We start from the raw sequence: 6049 nt of genomic DNA, 5'->3' as shown, positions 1-6049 counted from the left end.
CCAAATGCACGGTCTAGAACCTCCTACGTGGAACCATGAAACCCTTCTTCACCCAAATTCTGGACCAAGTTAGGTTTAGTTAGATTTTTAAGATGAAATCCTATTGTACTTTTTGTCTGCAACCTCAAGCTCTCAAATTTTGTTTTTCAATGTCACAGACTGGAGATCATTAATAACCACTCTTTCTTTACTTTAAACATGTAAGAGTTTGGGTGTGTGGTAATGCTAGTCCTGAGCCCAGAGTGCATCTTGTTTTGGTGGAAAATGGTGACAAGAGCCAAGGAAAGTAGGCATATTCTGTGTCTTCTTGAAAATCTTGATTAAAATTAAGTGCCAGGTTTCTGGAGTCAAGCATTCAGGATCCACAAGAAGTAGGACAAGTTTGACAACATGTTGATCTCCTTTGCTGGATTTCTCAATGACACACTTGCACAATAGCATATCAGAAGTTTACCAAGATACCCACTTTAATGCTGTGTTCCTTTTTATTTCTGTGATTAAATGTGGATTTAAATCCTAAGACCATATTTTGATGAAGAGTAAGTGGGTTTCCAATGAGTTATATAACCTTTTAGAATTCCCAAGGGAGTGAGCAGGTGGTTAGAAATTTATTAACATATCTAAAACATGTCTTCATAACAACAGAACAGTGGTGTTCATGTCTTTGCTACTTGCGGTTGTTTTCTTTTTTGTTTTGTTTTTTAAAGGAATACACTATTTTTTAGAGTAGTTTTAGGTTCACAGCAAAACTGAGCAGAAAGTACATAAATTTCACATTTACTCTGTCCATACAAGGCACAGTCTATTCCACTATAAAAATTGACTATTAACACTCCCCACCAAGAGGTATGCTTGTTGAAATTGATGAACCTACGTGGATACATCACTATCACACAAAGCCAACAGGCTTATATTAGGGTTCATTTTTGATGTAGATTCTATGGGTTTTGACAGATTTATAATGACATGTATACAGCATTGTAGTATCGTATAGAATAGCTTTACTGCTCTAAAAGTCTTTTGTGCTCAAAACTATTCATCCCTTGCTCTCTTCTAACCTTGAGCAACCACTGTTCTTTTCATTGTCTCCATAGTTTTGCATTTCCAGAGTGTCATAAAGTCGGAATCGTAGGGTTTGTAGCCTTTTCAGACTGCCTCCTTTCATTCAGTGATACGCATTTAGGGTTCCTCCACGCCTTTTCATAGCTTCATAGTTTATTTGTCTTTAGTGCTGAATAATATTCCATTATCTTGATGTATCACAGTTTATTTATCTGTTCTCCTTCTTGAGGATGTCTTGATTGCTTCCAAGTTTTGGCAATTATGAATGACTAAAGCTACTATAAATATCAATGTGGTCATAAATTTTCGGTTCATTTGAGTAAATACCAAAAGGAGCTATTGTTGGATTTTTTGTAAGAGTATGTTTAGTATAAAAACATACAAACACACGTAAGCATGTATAATTGAATACATTGTTGCTAATATCATTTTGAGCAAAAGAGTAAGAAAACTAAGTTTTAATTTCATCTTCAATATTCAATATTCTCTGATGTCTTTATTTATGTAGATTTGACTTTCTGACCTGCATCATTTTCCTTCTCCCTGAAGAACTTCTAATGTTTCTCATAAGGCAGGTCTACTGGCAACAAATTATCTTAATTTTTGTTTGTCTGAGAATGTACTTCTTCAGTTTTGAAGGACAGTTTCTCAGGGTTGAGAATTCTAGGTAATCCTCTCAACACTTGACTATTTCACTACATTAGTTTTTCCCTTACACAGTTTCTGAGAAGTCAGATGTAATACTTATCTGTGCTCCTCATATATGTAGGATGTTTTCCCCTCTGTTTTTCATTCAATATTTTTTATCTTTAATTTCCTAAAGTTTGAGTATGATATGCAGGGGTTTGTTTTGTTTTGTTTTGACATTTATCCTGCTTGGTGTTCTCTGAGTTTCCTTGAACTGTGCTTTAATGGCTGACACTAATTTGGGGAAATTCTTGGTAATTACTGCTTCTGTTTTTTTCTCTTTCTCTCTCCTTCTGATAGTCCTATTAGGTGTTTGTTATATCCTTGGCAGTTGTCCCAGTTCTTAGATAGTCTCTTTCATTTTTTCAGTCTTTTGTCTCTTTACATTTTCGTTTTGGGAGTTGCTGTTGACATATCTCCAAGCTCAGAGATTCTTTCCTCAGCCATGTCCAGTATACTGTTGAACCCATCAAAAGCATTCTTCATTACTGTTAGAATGTTTTTGATATTGGATGTGTCCTTTTGATTCCTTGTTAGAATTTCCATCTCTCTGTTTATATTGCCCGTATGTAATTGTGTGATTTCATATTGGGTATTTTCTCCATTATAGCCCTTGGCATATTAATCATAGTTATTTTAAATTCCATGGTCTGATAATTTCAACATATGTGTCACGTGTAGGTCTGGTTCTGATGCTTGCTCTGTTTTTTCAAAGTGTTTTGCTTTTGCTGTTTTGTATGCCTTGTAATTTTTTCTTAGCAGTTAGACCTCATGTACTGAGAGCTCCCTGATAGCTCAGTTGGTAAAAGAATCTGCCTTCAACACAGGAGACCTCAGTTCGATTCCTGGGTTGGGAAGATCTGCTGGAGAAGGGATTGGCTACTCCCTCCAGTATTCTTGGATTTCTCTTGTGGTTCAGCTGGTAAAGAATCCATCTGCAATGCAGGAGACCTGGGTTTGATCCCTGTGTTGGGAAGATCCCCTGGAAAAGGGAAAGGCTACCCACTCCAGTATTCTGGCTTGGAGAATTCCATGGACTGTATAGTCCCTGGGGTTGCAAAGAGTTCGACATGACTGAGTGGCTTTCACTTTCACTGGGTAAAAAGACTTGCTGTAAATAGGTCTTTAGTAATGTGGTGGTGAGGTGTGGGAGGAGGAGAAGACAAGTGTGACAAGAGCAGAGTGCATGGGGCAAGGTGAAGGAGAATATATGTTCTGTGACTTCCTTTTTAAAAGTTAAACATATCTTAGGGACATTTCCTCATCAACACTTATACAACAGAGCACTGCATTGCTTGCTTTTCCGAGACAAATCTGCATAAGGAGATTTTGCAAGATATGGGTTAGAGTGGACCATTGAATAGGTACTACATGCATTAGAGGGGTATGTGTGTGTGTGTGTGTGTATGATAAGTGTGTCCTGTGGGATAATGCTGGAAGAAAGGAGAGAAGTGGGTCATTCATTCATTTATCTGGTGCGCATTTATTGAGCACCTACTACATGTTGATACCTTTAATCATACAGAATAAAATTTTTTATGTGGTCAAATTTGCCATTCTTTTCTGTTTTCAGCCTTTGGGTTTTATGTAGAAAGGCCTTCTTCAAACATATTTTTTTCCCAGTTTTATTGAGATACACATATAACATCAGGGCTTCCCAGGGTGGTGCTAGTGGTAAAGAACCCACCTGCCAATGCAGGAGACCCAGGAGATTTGGGTTCGATCCCTGGGTCAGAAAGATCCCCTACAGGAGGGCATGGCAACCCACTCCAGTATTCTTGCCTAGAGGATCCCATGGACAGAGATAGCCTGGCGGGCTACAGTCCATAGTGTCACAAAGAGTCAGACACAACTAAAGCGACTGCACATACACACACACGGTCACACACACACCACTGTGTTAGTTCAAGATGATTTGATGTATGTGTATATTGCAAAATGGTCACCATAAAAAGTTAACATCTGTCATATACGTATTTTTCCCTTGTGATGAAAACTTTTAAGATCTACTTTCATCAATTTTCAAATACAAACTTCAACTTTCAACTCACATTTTAAAAAGTCTTTTTTCTTCACATTTTAACAGCTTTAATAATTTTGTTTTTAATGACATAACTGCAATTTTTTGTGTGTGCACAGCATAGAGGAAGGATTCAGCTTTTTCTTTTGTCATGAAAAAAACCCAAACAGTTAATAAATATAAGAAATCAACATGTTATCCAAGGGAGATGATTACTTTCCAGTTCTTTGGTGCACAGGACTAGAAAGAGATTCTGTCACATGCTTGTGGTAGTGTGGGTGAGACCCCATGAGTGGATAGGACTGGAAATAGTTTTTAATCTTCTGATGGTGATGGCTGGGACTTAATGCAGCGCCGGCAAGTTTGTCAATCAGAGCTACTCTGTGAAGAGTAGTCTGGTTGAGCTGGGGAAACTTGGCATACATGTCACTTAGACTTAGGAATTTTATACCTGGGCATGTATCCTAGGAACCTTCCCACACAGAACTATAAGGGAGCATAGCTGAGGATATTCAATATAGCACTATATGTGGTAGGCTTGGAGAATTTTGAGCATTACTTTACTAGCGTGTGAGATGAGTGTATTTGTGCGGTAGCTTGAGCATTCTTCAGCATTGCCTTTCTTTGGGATTGGAATGAAAACCAACCTTTTCCAGTCCTGTGGCCACTGCTGAGTTTTCAAAATTTGCTTCAACAGTACGTGAACTGTGAACTTCCAGATGTTCAAGCTGGTTTTAGAAAAGGCAGAGGAACCAGAGATCAAATTGCCAACATCCGCTGCTGCTGCTGCTAAGTTGCTTCAGTCGTGTCCGACTCTGTGCGACCCCATAGACGGCAGCCCACCAGGCTCCCCTGTCCCTGGAATTCTCCAGGCAAGAACACTGGAGTGGGTTGCCATTTCCTTCTCCAATGCATGAAAGTGAAAAGTGAAAGTGAAGTCACTCAGTCATGTCCAACTTCGTGACCCCATGGACTGCAGCCTACCAGGCTCCTCTGTCCATGGGATTTTCCAGGCAAGAGTACTGGAGTGGGTTGCCATTGCCTTCTCCCCAACATCCTCTAGATCATTGAAAAAACAAGAGAGTTCAAGAAAAACATCTATTTCTGCTTTACTGACTATGCCAAAGCCACTGTGGAAAATGCTTAAAGAGATGGGAATGCCAGACCACCTGACCTGCCTCTGGAAAAAATCTGTATGCAGGTCAGGAAGCAACAATTAGAACTGGACATGGAACAACAGAATGGTTCCAAATAGGGAAAGGAGTACATGAAGGCTGTATATTGTCACCCTGCTTATTTAACCTATATGCAGAGAGCATCATGAGAAATGCTGGGCTGGATGAAGCACAAGCTGGAATCAAGATTGCCGGGAGAAATATCAATAACCTCAGATATGCAGATGACACCACCCTTATGGAAGAAAGCAAAGAAGAACTAAAGAGCCTCTTGGTGAAAGTGAAAGAGGAGAGTGAAAAAGTTGGCTTCAAGCTCAACATTCAGAAAACTAAGATCATGGCATCTGGTCCCATCACTTCATGGCAAATAAATGGGGAAACAATGGAAACAGTGAGAGACTTTATTTTGGGGGGCTCCAAAGTCACTGCAGAGGGTGACTGCAGCCATGAAATTAAAAGACACTTACTCCTTGGAAGGAAGATTATGACCAACCTAGATAGCATATTAAAAAGCAGAGACATTACTTTGCCAATAAAGGTCCTTCTTGTCAAGGCTATGGTTTTCCCAGTAGTCAAGTATGGATGTAAGAGTTGGACTATGAATAAAGCTGAGCACCTAACAATTGATGCTTTTGAACTGTGGTTTGGAGAAGACTCTTGAGAGTCCCTTGGACTGCAAGGAGATCCAACCAGTCCATCCTAAAGGAAATCAATCCCGAATATTCATTGGAAGGACTGATGTTAAAGCTGAAACTCCAATACTTTGGCCACTTGATGTGAAGAAGTGACTCATTGGAAAAGACCCTGATGCTGGGAAAGATTGAAGGTGTGAAGAGAAGCGGATGACAGAGGATGAGATGGTTGGATGGCATCACTGACTCAATGGACATGAGTTTGAGTAAACTCCGGGAGTTCATGATGGATAGGGAGAGCTGGCATGATGCAGTCCATTGGGTCACAAAGAGTCAGACACAGCTGAGCAACTGAACTGAACTGAACTGGTATGTGGTAGGAAAAAGCTAAGGTCTGTCTAAAGGGGAATGATTGTGAATGATGCTGTAGCAGAGGTGTTTGTAACTCCTCCCAACTCCACAACACCCCCGCA

At 39.7% G+C, this 6049-nt stretch overlaps 1 long non-coding RNA gene across 1 annotated transcript; it reads right to left on the bottom strand.

The window, feature by feature from the left end:
- Window positions 1–680: 680 nt before the first annotated feature.
- LOC145519728 (uncharacterized) lies at window positions 681–4517 on the bottom strand. Its single transcript, XR_014063843.1, has 2 exons — window positions 3437–4517; window positions 681–2684 (listed from the first exon to the last, which is right to left on the bottom strand). It is a non-coding gene; the product is annotated as an uncharacterized LOC145519728 (long non-coding RNA).
- Window positions 4518–6049: the final 1532 nt, after the last annotated feature.

This window comes from Giraffa tippelskirchi, chromosome 1, assembly GCF_054371585.1.
Source record: "Giraffa tippelskirchi isolate mGirTip1 chromosome 1, T2T-mGirTip1v1.2.pri, whole genome shotgun sequence".
Taxonomy (NCBI): domain Eukaryota; kingdom Metazoa; phylum Chordata; class Mammalia; order Artiodactyla; family Giraffidae; genus Giraffa; species Giraffa tippelskirchi.
Note: the sequence above shows the minus strand (reverse complement) of the source record. Positions and strands in the feature narration are given on the sequence as shown.